This window comes from Strongylocentrotus purpuratus, unplaced genomic scaffold, assembly GCF_000002235.5.
Source record: "Strongylocentrotus purpuratus isolate Spur 01 unplaced genomic scaffold, Spur_5.0 spur5_scaffold_15, whole genome shotgun sequence".
Taxonomy (NCBI): Eukaryota; Metazoa; Echinodermata; class Echinoidea; order Camarodonta; family Strongylocentrotidae; genus Strongylocentrotus; species Strongylocentrotus purpuratus.
Genome location: NW_022145600.1, coordinates 1474603 through 1490082, shown reverse-complemented (window position 1 = coordinate 1490082; position 15480 = coordinate 1474603).

The following is a 15480-nucleotide window of genomic DNA, read 5'->3' as shown; positions in this document are numbered from 1 at the left end:
ATCATGGCTCTTTCGACAGTGTAACTAAAATAAAGACAGCATGATTGACTTGAAGAACAATAATTGTATGAACCATCGGCGTGTTACTTCAGACTAAAAATACTAAGAAAAAATGCAATGGCATGGTTACAGGAGCCAAGCCTGTCGTAAACATAATTTTCTTTTGTCATTGTAAATTCAAAAATAAACGAAGAATTTGGATATCATGGTCAAATGAGTAAGTACAACATACATCAACATGTGCTTTAGAAATACCAGTGGTAGAGAAGGAATGTTCTTCAAATATTTTAATTAAACAAAGAGGGCATGATTAAAAAATTACATTACTCAATAATAGTGTGAATCATCAGCCGGTTACATAAAATAAACACACGCGATATAATGCTATGATTAGAGAAGCCAGGCCGACTATGGTTACAAATCTCGGTTAATATTGCTATTATGTGTACATAAGACATTTAGGGGTGGTCGAAAGAATACAAACAGGAATTTAAAATGTGATTTGAAATAGAAGGGGTAAAGGTATAGCTCTTTCAATAACTTGGCTGGAAAGCATGATTGATCGATCACGCTAAACTCAATTGAATAAACACTGAGCTGGTTGCAATAAAATTTAAACCAACAAAATACCAAATCAAATGAAATGTTATTGTTAGATAAAACTGATAGTAATATACAATAAAGTACACATTGCTTTTATGTACTGAAAGGAAAAGAAGGACGAACCACAAGAAGATGCAAATAAGGACCCACTCAAGAGCTCATTTGCCAATAACCTACTAATTTAGATAAGTGGATATGTTGAAAACAATGGGGTTGAGGAACAATATAGCTTTCAGTAATATAAAAGTTCCTTAAAAATCCCCTTAAAATTTCCATTTCAAAACTATATCGAAGATCCCAAGAGAAATTATGGTATAAATGTCATTAATGAGACACAATAACATAACATACTAAGGTGGTGTACTATGATTACATTCTTTTTCCTCCTTCCTTCTTTCCTTTTTCTTTTTCTTAAGAGTATGATAACAATAATGCAAAAAATAGGTGTAACATCCGAGAGTCGAAATGATCCTCCTACACCAGAGAGATCGCTATATAGCGGTGAAAAACAAATTCGGTTCAAAATTATGTACAAGAACCATAACCTTAAATATTTTTCAAACGGATAATTCAAAGATTCAATCAATAAAGCAAGCCAATGATTTGGGGCTATTTTTTAAACTCAAGTAAACATTCAGAACAATGTTTCATTCTGAGATTGATTGATCATTGACCAATCGGAACGAAAAAGAAAAGAAAACATATAGCCTACTAGCCCGTAAACCTGTAAAAGGTCAATCAGGAACATGAACTTAAGAATACAGGTAGGCCTATTTTTCCAATTCCAAACACTTAGCTTGCTTAGCTTAACTCACCTTTTCCCCCAGTGATCTATGTGATATACTTCCTGTACTGTACTTTCTTGTCCTCTTTACATATATTTGTATTTGTAAGCGCTATGGTACTTATTGTTTTTAGCGCTCCTAAATATTCGATATTATTATTATTATTACAATCAGTCGACTAAAACTGTCAACTCAGGGACCGAAAAATGTATTTAACTCCCATTATTTACTCACAACAGAACTTTGTTCATTATTATTCGAACACTGTCCGATCAAGAACAAAAAACAAAAAACAACCCCCAGATAAAATTAAAAATCACGATAAATTGGCCAAACCGAACAAATTGATATTTTTTACCATTATCATGAGCTTGCAATCTTTTTCGAGCCTGCATGTTATTAGATTTTGATCTAAATTTGGGGGTACGCCTATATTTGAGGCTCACTTGTTCAATTCCAAAGACTTATCCTAAAAACAGCCCCCATTATTTTGTGGAATTAAGGGTCCAAAAGTGTACATAATTATACATGAAATTAGACACAATTTAACATGATAGAATAAAGCGACGTATTACATAATATCTTTCATTATTTAAATGTCCTTCTATCAAAAATATGCGAAGTCTGTAACAAGTAACTTGCATGCATGTCTTAATCAGTAGAATGTGTATGCAAAGGAAATATCCAGAGGCCTGCATACTAAGGAAGGATTTTGAATTCTATAGTAAGTCCGCCGAGGCATGACATCCATTCATCGTTGGCAACATTAATTAGTTTTTGTATGAATAGTATGCGTAAATGAATGGTATCACATGCAAACAGCGGAGTCACGATGAAGAAATAAATGATTTGCATTTTCAAGTCAACTTTGCTATTACTGTAGGTTCTGGGATTAATTGACCTTCATTGACCTACACATGCAAACAATTCTGGAAGTTATTGTGAAGTTATATTACAGCAGCCATTTTGTTTAATTCAAGCTTCTTATCTAAACATGATGTAAAGTCGAAAAAAGCAATACAAAAATACAGAAAATTAATTCGGTGATATGGGTAGTGTTTTCTCCCTAGATTTTTCATCTGCTGAAAGTATATGAGAAGCGTTTGGGAAAGCTTCCGCTCGTGGCATTTGTCGCAACAATGAATGACTTAATATGAACAATAATGAAACGTTAACTCAGTCAACTAATTAAAGGGAAAATCTAATCATTTTCAAGATTTTCATGAAGACTCAAGCTGGGATCCAGATAGCCTGTCCAAACCTGATGAACGATGTGACCATAAAGGATCCAGATAAACGACACATGGTTGAATAAAAACATACGCAATGCAGAAAATGAAGACAGATACCTAACTCTGATTTGGGAGATTCAACATGAATCTTTTAAGGGGACTTAGATCATGAAGTAAAAGATAAAAGGTAATAGAGATTGGTTAGGCTTACATTTTTCATCGATCTTAATCTCTGTAGTCATTCCATGTAGTCGCACCTTTCTCTTTCCATTGTAAATGGACATTGGTTCCCTTGACAAAGATTCTTGTCGCTAGTACCTTCTCCTTCCGTAACTTGTATGCTTCGTTCGCGAGGATCCAGCGGCGGGTCTTCATCGAAGGCGGTAGGTCGGTCCTAACAGTTAGACGCGTTTGGGCGTGGCCGGTCTCAGCGGGGGTCTTCATGCGCTTTCTATGTTGGTCTTCGAATGCCGCTAAGATGTTATTTTTTTCGCGCATAAAACAAAACCGTGCTATGATGGGGACAGGAGCTTGCCGGGCGGCTTGGGCTCCCGACTCTCGTCGCGGTAGACGGTGAGCGTTCGCTCTGGTGATGCTTGATGCTATGCGGTCCTCTATTCCAAGAGAGACAAAAGCCGCTTTCATTACGTCGTAGATGATTTCCCCTTCATTTTGTGGTAGGCCGTAGAAGAGTAAATTAGACTTCCTATCGTGTATTTCCAACGAGAGGATTTTGTTTTCCTAGGATTGGATTCTTTTTTGAACAGAATTTTTTAGTTTAGGCAATTTTTGATTCTCAATTTCCAAAATTTTTGCCGAATTGAAGTCCACACTGGTTTTGAGGTCATCAAACCTTTTGTTGATGCCAGTAATATCAGCAGATATTTTGTCTAGTTTACTAGATAAGAAGTTCTTGAAGTCAAGAATGTTATTCTGAAGGTCCCCAAGGGTGGGCTGGGACTCGCACTCCTCTGGCGAGTCATCGCCTCCCGACGTGGCAGCAGCGACTTTAGATGCTTTGGTGCGAGTCATCATGTCCGGCAACTTGTACCTCAGTGTATGCACATAATTAATGGGCGTTGGCTAATTTAGATTTCTGGGGTCCAAAATGACACGAAATGGCTGGAATACTCACATACAAGTTTGAATTTGAGACCAACAACGCGTTAGTCCAGTCACAAGATTATTAGACCGGTCAAATGATTCTAAAAGCAGCGTGGAAAATGATAATGGGCGTTGGCTGGAGAGCTCACTCGCTACACGTCCGCTCCTGCATGTATCATATTCAGAATGAATAAATTTCTCTTAGTGCATAGGCTTATAAGCTGAATGGCCTAGTTTGAAGTAGAGTAATATTTGCAGCTCAAAGCAATTAATACAAATATTTGTTGATCTCAAACCAAATCGAAGAAGATGTAATTTATATACCTGAAGACTCTGTAGCATTTCCTGTTTTGTGTTTATTTATATATATATTTTATAATGATACCCTTGGCTGGTTAATCTATAAAATCAGACACTATTTCTCAAAATGATAATAAACTAACATGGTGAATTTCTATTCAATACAAATGTATACTACTGCTCTGTACATGTTTAAAAAAGATATATTCATTCAATACTTTACAAAAAAATACCGGTTTTACATGATTCTAGATTCTCATTGGATTCTACAGAGTACAGGCTCTGTTACACCATGTAAGTCACTTCGTATTATTTCAACTTTTCCTATAAGCATTTTAAAAATTGCCTTTACGATATGTTTTAGATTTACAATATGTCCAATAAAGACTAAGCATTGCTTTTACTATCAACATGACCAATGCGTTGATCACTATATACAAGCTTGCTAAGAATGCACAGGTCTCCTTGGTTATAGGTATCGCATTGTAAACATAGTCAAATCCATTACAGACGTTGTGTGAAGAACTTCTACAATTATTCGAAGATTTCATAAAAGCGATAGTGCCTCCTGAGCATTCTTGATAAACGATGTGTTATAATATACAGAAGAGGTCAAACACTGGGGGGTGAATGAGGAAGAGAGAGACAGACAGAGAGAGACAGAGAGAAGGTCTAACCCTCTGAACAATTACTCGGAAAAGGACCATTCCAGAAATCGACTTTCTGATCGACATTCATCCTAGACCATGAAGACTGAAGAGTCAGATAGGGTCCAATCAAAGCAAAGACAAGGGTCCATTTGAGCTCTGGGCTTCCAATATGATCGATGTATGTTGTGTGAAGCTGAATAGCCACCCAGAAAGGGCGGTGTTGGTAGGACCGAATCCTTTCAAGGGCGTGGGAGAACCTCTGCCATAGGTATTCAAGATTCATGCTACCGAGCGCTATGCAAGGGAAAGCAATTAACATGATCTTCTCTGACCAGATGGTTATGTCTAGATACAGCTTGGCCTGCCTGTCAGAGGTATCCTGGAGGGTCTGTCCAGATATCACATAGTCCCAGGAGAGTCGCGTCAGGAGACCCCAAGAGGTCGTTATCATGGTAATAGCCATCCAAACACCCATCAGCTCTCGTAGAATGAGGTAGTCACGGTGTACGCGTCGTATCTCGCAACGGGCTGCGTCAACATCTCCTGTCAATGACACGCGTTGTACATTGTTCACCACACGATTGAGGTCGTGATGAAGCGACGCGCGCTCGATGTATATTAGATACCAGAAGAGACCGTATGCTACCAGTCCCCATGCCGAGGAAATGTCACTGAATAGAAAGTAATTCTGATGGCATTTGTGATGGATGACCGCCGATGTTATTGCTCTTAGGATGGCCTGAGTCAACGGCCAACAGATGAACATCAACATGAACAACGGCTTCAAGAGATGGCGATTCCTGGGAGAGCGTAGGACAAGGACTCTCCTTAGCACATAGGCCATGTCAAGAGGACAGCTGTGCATTCCATCAAGACCTGGTAGGAGCGCTGAGAGACGAATCATCAAGGCATATACTGGACCGAATAAAATTGGAAGAGTAAAGGTGACGTAGGAGATCATGTAGAGCATTTCGCTGGATGACCCCCATAAGTTGTATAAATACGTGCCCCCATCAACCAAGAAAAGTATGGTCAGGGTAGAAAGGTAGAGAAGAGAAGCTAATTCGAGGAGAACATTCCGCCAGCCCCCTGTAAAAAAAAAGTTAAAACATACCATGATGAAGCCTATGTCGTTGGTGTAGGCCTATCGGTTTTGGTCTAAGATTTAATGGCCGATCCAATGAGGAAGCTTTGTGCTCTTTTGTTTAAAGTAGAACGATATCATTCATTATTTCAGATTGAAAGGTAATTCCATCTGCGACATAAACGTATATCAATACAAGCCAAAATTAGACATTCTTTTTATGTGACACTTGACTAACGGAAGTTATACCAATAATATCTAATACTCAATTGTCATCTTCAAAAACTTAATGTCAGTTTTTGTTCTTTGTTGTTAAAATAAACAAAGATTAATGTAGTACGAGACTTTTACACTGAATGACCAACAAGTGGAAATGAAAGCGAAACTCAAAATAATGTGATTGTTTGGATTTATTGATCACGAATTTTGTTGCATTAAACTATAAAATATATTCTGCGTTTAGATGCTTAGGATTTTACTATCCAACAATGTTGGACTTTATTTTGGAGTCAATGGTTAAATGGGTTTGGGGTTCAGAGAGGAGGGTAAAATAGCTGAGCTGAGGAATATTCTGTTTGATTTGATATGATTTATTTTCTTCTGAATTCCATATAGATATATACAATTTTAGGTAATATAACATACATAAATACTTAAAGGTATTTTCTGACAATGGTAATTACATGATCAGTGGCACACAACATATGACTAATAAATTTGTAACAATTTCATGGTTCAAAGTAATATGTATCATCTTTATTGACGTACTGTTTATCTATCCAAAATCTAGGGATGATATACAGTGCGTCCCAGAAAAAACAAAACCGAGAATCATGTTTTATCATAACTTAATTACAATTATAATTAATAAATTACACATATTCGGAAATTATGGAAATGCAAGCATTTTTTTAAACAAACAGAACTTTGTTATTCCTGACTCATTTTTCCTGATTGATGTGTCATATGAAAGGGAAGAAATTTAACTTTCTGGAAATGTGATTTTCTCCTTGAAATTCAGATATCGCCCGCCAAATGACTTTTTGGTTTCCTCTCTTCAAATTGCGTTTAATCACTCATGCGTGAAATATGCATCATATGAGTTTCATCAAATGAAAGAGGAGGATCTAAGCTTTCGAAATATGTGTCATTTATTAATTATAATTGTGATAAAGTTATGATAAAACATCGATAGTTCTCGGTTTCGTTCTTTCTGGGATGCACTGTATGATAATAATGCGATATTCAAATAGCATTTTCTCAATCGATGCATCGGGAGAAGTCCATCCCGACTAAGCCACATTGGTTTTACATATTGAAAATCACCCTTGCTTGTTAATCTACCTGCATTTTTTTAAAAAGTAGTTGTGTTTCTTTTTTTTTTTGGGGGGGGGGGTTGAATTTTTTTTTTGGAGGGGGGGGTTGAAAGGGCAATTAAATTAACTTAAATAATAACAAAACGAAGTCAAATTTGCAACTAAATAATAGTTTTAAAAAATGACGAAAGCAATTTGTTTTTGTCACATACTTTTACCTAATGATTTAAAGGTAAAAGATAAATAAAAAGTCACATAATTATAACAAAGAAGGAATCACCAAAAACTCACGTTTAGAATTTTTATTTTTCCCAGAAGGTTCAAACTTTAACGCAATGAAATCGATGTCGCTTGCGTCTTCCACGTCCGTCTGCGTTTTGTTCGTGATCGTTTCCGTGATGTCGGATACCTCAGGTCTTTCTCTGTTGACGTCTTCGTCGCGTTTCTGTCGTCCGAGGTCATCTTTTGACGATGTTAACTCGGGATAGGAGGAAGGTTTCCACATTCCGACTACAACGAGAGCAAGAAACACAGCAATTGGCAGATGGTCATCGCCATCTTCATCATCCTCGTCTTTATTTCTTGAACTTTGCTTTTGTTGCTCGAAAGCAGACTGATCACCATCAAATGTTCCATAGTCGATCAATTGGCGGGCTTCCCTAGAGTATGGATCCATTTTTGATAGTTGGAGTGGAGCTAGACTTTTAGTGTGCCTTGAATGTTTCCAGAGCGAGTTGAGAATGCCGGAGTACCGAGCGAGCTGCCGATTTTAATGAGCAAATAAGGAAGTTACATTGACAAAGCAATGCGCCTCAAAACTGCAGTTACTCTATTATACGCTTTCATAGAGAGGAAGTAAGACCATAATATTGGTCTGGGGACTCCAACCATAAATTAAAATTGTGTGCTAACAGTTTGTCAATTAAAGTTACAGAGGTGACAATACCTTGTGTAATCTTTGTGATTGGAATGTAGACTAGTCATGAAAATCTAGGACTTCCCTTTACAATGATTGAAAGATATTGCTTCATTTTTTACCGTCATTTAGAGCTGAGACTTTATTTAATCCTGCCACTTCTATAGCCAGACAGAGGTGCTGTGGTCTCGTGGACAAGTTGCTAGAGAGTGGGTCACATGGCAAGGGGTTCGAGACACTGCCACATCACTAACTAAAATTGCCTAATTTATATCTTATTTCCTACACTCAACCGTGGTGTATTTGGATACCTTGTTGAAATAAATAAATAAGAATACATACATGGGTATATATCGATCGATGAATAAATAAAGACGGCTGACATTGTATCATCTTGTTGATAGAGTATCCGTTCGTAATTAATGTATGACTTAATTCGACATAAAAAGCAGGGATAAAAATACAAACCAGTGACAGTTACAGATACTGGGAACAAATTTGTATACCTAGGTGCTTTCGTTAGCTAATTTCGAAAAGTGAAACGAGACATCAACATTTCCACTCTACTTTTATTTTACTCGTTTACTCTTTTGTTGATCAATGCAAGATTCACGAAATATCTACCTAAATATGCCAAAAGATCAATTTTTGGTAGGACAAGGTGATTTGTTAAAGTGCAGATGTTTGATATTAAAAACATCGAAACTGTAAGTGGCCTCTGTGTTTTATATTTGCTTAGCTCAAAATAGAATTTTGTATAAACATTTCTTGTCAAACAAGGATGTTAGCCTTGACCACCTGTTTGAAATCTCCCCCCCCCCCCTCTCTCTCTCTCTCTCTCTCTCTCTCTCTCTCCCTCCCTGTCCAATGCACCCTCCCCATTCCTCTCTTTCTCTCTACTCTCGCTTCTCTCTCTCTGTCTCTCTGTTGATCGTCAGAAGATACATCAACCATGTAACTGATGAGACAGAATAACGAGAAAGCCAGACCAGCTAATATCTTTCTTCAAAATTATGTCTAAAGTTATGCCATCAGGAAAAAAATGAAAGCCATTTCCCTACAGATCAATGTTTTAAAAGTAAAGGTACTTCCAGGCGATTTGTTTTCTGCTCTACAAAATGTCTATATTGCAGCATCTCTACCCCCTCCCCTTTGCACCCTGACACAAGCGGGAATAAAGTGGATTATCCATTTTTGTATTAGTCACTGCAAAGCAACCTATGAGTCCAAGGACCAATTCGAAATGGATTGTCTTTGCTTGTATTCATTACGGACTTCTGTATATCGCAGAGAATGTTAAAGGTAATACAAAGTTTTGGTATGGGATCATGAATTTGGTTCAAATTAACATATTGGAAGCAAATGCGATCTTTAACAATTCAGTGATCGTTGTCGCCGTTGAAATCGAGTCTAAAGTTATGAAATTGAAAATAATACACTCTTTATGTTGTATAGCTCCCTCTCAAGGTCAAGATAATAATTAAGCCATAAAACAATGTTTCTTGACTAAAATCGACCGATTAGCTATTCCCGTTGGAAAATTATATATCACAACTACACATTCTGAGATTTTCATGGTCGCAGGTACCATTATACGGCCGTAGGCGCTATTTGAAATTTATCAAAATTTACCGGGAGCACCGGTAAATTTTTATAATCAATTATTCTCGAAAGCAGAAGTGTTTTAGGGGCTAAATTTTCTAGTGCTTATAATACATCCACAGGGGCATCCAAATATATCAAAATTGTAAGGAATCACTATCCACCAAATTTTCAAATTTCCCAAAACTTTGTATTATCTTTGAGAGGAAAAACAAGAGTAAAGTGAAAATAAAATGAAACGTTGTACAGTTGCTGTCTTCAATGAATTTGAAGCTAAGTGTCGATTAGGTTTTTGACTTCAAGCTAACTTTACATCGCTAAAAGTGGTTTACCTGTGCAAGAATAGCGGATGCTTCAGTCAAAATTACACAGCTATGGAAATGATTTTTTTTTTTTTACTTAATAAATAAAAGGGGCCCATATCAGAGGTGAAAAGGAATATTTATTTGAAGAGGCAGGGGCACTACTTGAAAAGGGTAAGCGGTAAGTGTAAAAGGGAAATGGGGGCACTCTTCCTATCTAAAAAAAAATAGCATTTTGGGGGCACTTGTAAAAGTTGGGGGTCACTGTGTAATCGCACATCTTTCTTACAATCTCTCATAGGCGACTTCCATCCTCCTCACAAACATACTACCACCTATTTGGAATGTCAAGAATGACGAATCTTAAAAACTTTTTGCGCTGGCCTATCATGACGTTCGTAAAATTGACTTTGATTTTCATTTCACGCATTCTCAGTAACTAAAGAGTATTTAATTCCGAGCAGTTCCATTTTACCACCATATAACTAACTCGATGGCATGGAATTGAGATATCAACGGAAATCAATCTCAATAGCCCTGTTCGTCACATTTTTAAATATGTGAGAATGGCATTTACGTATTAAGTTTCCATAGCGTATAGATTGGGGTATTATATTTGACATCTTGATATTTTTCTTGAAAGTCTTCTCGATCGTGTTAACTGTTTTTTCATGAAAGTAAATGAGAACATGAAAGTGAAAGGCGGATATGGAGCGATTACCTATCCCCCATGTTGACACTCCGCCTGCATTTGTCAACTCCTTTTTCCCATTAAAAGTTTAACGCACTTTTTTCGTCCTCCCAATCCTTCTTATGTTTACCTGCTTTGTGATAATCATTATAATTGTCTGAACGTTAGTGTTTGTTTCTATTCATCCCTCTCTGTCTCTTTCTCTTTCGCCCTCTCTTTCTTTTACTCTCTCTCTCTCTCTCTCTCTCTCCCTCTTCCTCTCGTACACACTTTCACTCTTTCTCTCTCTCTCACACACTTTCACCCCTCTATCTCTCTCTCTCTCTCACACACGCACACACACACATAAACACTTTCACTCTCTCTCTCTCTCTCTCACACACATACGTTCACCTTCTCTGTATCTCTCTCTCTCACACATACACAACACCCCCCCCCCCTCTCTCTCTCTCTCTCTCTTTCTCTCTCTCACGCACACAAACACACACACGCTCTCTCACTCTCTGCTCCCCACACACACACTTTCACCCTCCCTTTCTTTTTCTCTCTGTCTCACACAAACACACACACTTTCACCCTCTATTTCCTTTTTCTCTCTTTCTCTCTCTCTCTCTCACACATACACACTTTCACTCTCTCTCACTTTTTGTATTGTTTTTTTTATTGATTCCAAACAATACAAATCAATCTTAGAAATAAAAAAATTGTTTTTCCTTGACATGAATTCGCAACATTTTCATTAAATAGATTGTACGATTGATGAAAACAAAACTGAAATCAGTTGAAGAAGAAATTGGTAAAACTGAAGACTGTAAAAATGTTTTGTGTTTTCTCATATACATAGCTTAAGATGATACTGTTACGGCCCTCCATCCTAGAACGGGTCCTGGATGCTGGAGGGCTGGCCTGTCCCTTGCCTCTGTTACCGTCATCTGACGAAGAATTTGCCATCCTGAATAATGCGAGCGGTTTCTATTTGGCTTGTAGTTTAGAGGCCCTGACGTGGCTCCGTTTTTCCAAAGTATATGAGTGTGGAGATGAGAGGTGTTTTGGATAGCTGGACGTGTATTCTCCAAGAGAGGATTATATTACAACAGTCTATGGAGACTCAACTAATTACACGTTATGAAACGATGGATTGTTTAACTGTATACTTTATTAATACAAACATAAGTCAACTTCTCCAACACGTTATCATAGTTAACACCGACACCAATTATCTGTATTAATCTCAACAAGTAGTAAAGGCAGTGATTGCCTTTTGTAGAAACTCTATTTCTCGCTTCCAGTCCTTTTCCTTACTTTAGCTCAGCTGGAGCAAAGCGGAGAGTTCGCTATCTGACCAAGACGAGAGCCAGCGTCGAAGTGACAAAATATTAGCTGGTTACTGCAATTTATAGCATCTGAGACGCTCTGAGAGCTGCTTTACGCATGGTGCGCCCGTAATCGCGCTCTGAGCCCTTACGCCCCAAAAGCTTACTGCCCTCTACGTTTTCTGCAAGATAACTACCTGTAACGGGCTGGTCCGTTACAATACCCTTGGCTGTTAAATTGATAAACAACAGCCACTATTTCACTAGCTCTTCCAATTTCCTACTAACATGGTGAACTTCTATTCAACACAATGCATACTACTGCTCTTAAAGGGATAGTTGAGTTCTGTTTTCAGACCACAAATGCCTTCAAAGTGCATGGTTATTGCTCTTATTCTTATCTATGACATTTATAGTGCCCTTTTAGAACCTAAAATTGATATGAAGGTAATTTTAGACCCCACAATGTGTGAAATATAGCTAATACGATCGTACCAATTCAGCTCCACTTTCAAAGAATCACACTGACCGTTAAATAATTATTTAATTAAAAATATATAAGTAATATAAGCAACACGAAAATTCCGATAAAAAAGCCAACATCAGCATTGGCTGAAATACAACGTAAAAGGCGTTATTTCGTTTTTTCAACGGTTTTTTCAAATTTTTCAAAATATCTAATATTTGTGGTGGTACACAAGTATTAGAAATCGTTATATTTCAGCCGTCTCTGAACCGATTTTGATCAAACAAAGATGATTTTGTCATTTGAATATGATGTTCTTTCAGATTTGAAACTCAGTTTTTCATTATCTCACACAAAAAAATATTTTGTGTAGCGCGCTCTGCAACAGAACTCAACTATCCCTTTAACATGACGAAGACAGATTTAAATTCAATACTTTCAAAAAGATTACAATTTTCACATGATTCTAGATTTACATTGAACTTTACAGAGTACATGCACTTTAACAACATATTGATGAGTTACTTATTCGTTTCAATTCAATGTTTACTATAAACATTAAAAATCACCTATAAGATATTTTAACAATTTACAAAAGGTCCAATAAACATTAAGTTCTGCATTTACTATCAACATGATCAATGCGTAATAATTCACTATATACAAAATTGCTAAGAACGTACAGTTCTCCTTGGTTATTATGTATCACATTGTATACATAGTCAAATCCGTTACCGACGTGGTTTGAAGCACTTCTATAATTACTCGAAGATTTCATGAGGACGATAGTGCCTCCTGAGCGTTCCTAATGAACGACGTGTTGTAATATACAGAAGGGGTCATATACTGGTGGAGAATGAGGAAGAAAGACGGACAGAGACAGAGAGAAAGAGAGAAGGTCTAACCCTCTGAACAATTGCTCGGAAAAGGACCATTCCAGAAATCGACTTTCTGATCGACATTCATCCTAGACCATGAAGACTGAAGAGTCAGATAGGGTCCAATCAAAGCAAAGACAAGAGTCCATTTCAGCTCTGGACTTCCAATATGATCGATGTATGTTGTGTGTAGCTGAATAGCCACCCAGAAAGCGCGGTGCTGGTAGGACCGAATCCTTTCAAGGGCGTGGGAGAACCTCTGCCATAGGTATTCAAGATTCATGCTTCCGAGCGCTATGCAAGGGAAAGCAATAAACATGATCTTCTCTGACCAGATGGTTATATCTAGATACAGCTTGGCCTGCCTGTCAGAGGTATCCTGAATGGTCTGTCCAGAGATCACATAGTCCCAGGAGAGTCGCGTCAGGAGACCCCAAGAGGTCGTTATCATGGTAATAGCCATCCAGACACCCATCAGCTCTCGTAGAATGTGGTAGTCACGGTGTACGCGTCGTATCTCGCAACGCGCTGCGTCAACATCTCCTGTCAATGACGCGCGTTGTACATTGTTCACCACGCGATTGAGGTCGTGATGAAGCGACGCGCGCTCGATGTAGATTAGATACCAGAAGAGACCGTATGCTACCAGTCCCCATGCCGAGGAAATGTCGCTGAATAGAAAGTAATTCTGATGGCATTTGTGATGGATGACCGCCGATGTTATTGCTCTTAGGATGGCTTGAGCCAACGGCCAACAGATGAACATCAACATGAATAACGGCTTCAAGAGATGGCAATTCCTGGGAGAGCGTAGGACACGGACTCTCCGTAGCACATAGGCCATGTCAAGAGGACAGCTGTGCATTCCATCAAGACCTGGTAGGAGCGCTGGGAGACGAATCATCAAGGCATATACTGGACCGAATAGAATTGGAAGAGTAAAGGTGACGTAGGAGATCATGTAGAGCATTTCGCTGGATGACCCCCATAAGTTGTATAAATACGTGCCCCCATCAACCAAGAAAAGTATGGTCAGGGTAGAAAGGTAGAGAAGAGAAGCTAATTCGAGGAGAACATTCCGCCATCCCCCTGTAAAATAAAAAATTCAAATATACCATGAGGAAGCCTACGTCGTTGGTGTAGGCCTCTCGGTTTTGGTCAAAGATTTAATGGCCGATCCGATGAGGAAGCTTTGTGCTCTTTTGTTTAAAGTTGAACGATATCATTCATTATTTCAGATTGAAAGGTAATTCCATCTGCGACATAAACGTATATCAATACAAGCCAAAATTAGACATTCTTTTTATGTGACACTTGACTAACGGAAGTTATACCAATAATATCTAATACTCAATTGTCATCTTCAAAAACAGAATGTCAGTTTTTGTTCTTTGTTGTTAAAATAAACAAAGATTAATGTAGTACGAGACTTTTACACTTAATGACCAACAAGTGGAAATGAAAGCGAAACTCAAAATAATGTGATTGTTTGGATTTATTGATCACGAATTTTGTTGCATTAAACTATAAAATATATTCTGCGTTTAGATGCTTAGGATTTTACTATCCAACAATGTTGGACTTTAATTTGGAGTCAATGGTTAAATGGGTTAGGGGTTCAGAGAGGAGGGTAAAATAGCTGAGATGAGGAATATTCTGTTTGATTTGATATGATTTATTTTCTTCTGAATTCCATATAGATATATACAATTTTAGGTAATATAACATACATAAATACTTAAAGGTATTTTCTGACAATGGTAATTACATGATCAGTGGCACACAACATATGACTAATAAATTTGTAACAATTTCATGGTTCAAAGTTATATGTATCACCTTTATTGACGTACTGTTTATCTATCCAAAATCTAGGGATGATATACAGTGCGTCCCAGAAAAAACGAAACCGAGAATCATCGATGTTTTATCATAACTTAATTACAATTTTAATTAATAAATTACACATATTCGGAAATTATGGAAATGCAAGCATTTTTTTAAACAAACAGAACTTTGTAATTCCTGACTCATTTTTCCTGATTGAGGTGTCATATGAAATGGAAGAAATATAACTTTCTAGAAATGTGATTTTCTCCTTGAAATTCAGATACCGCCCGCCAAATGACTTTTTGGTTTCCTCTCTTCAGATTGCGTTTAATCACTCATGCATGGCATATGCATCATATGAGTTTCATCAAATGAAAGAGGAGGATCTAATCTTTCGAAATATGTGTC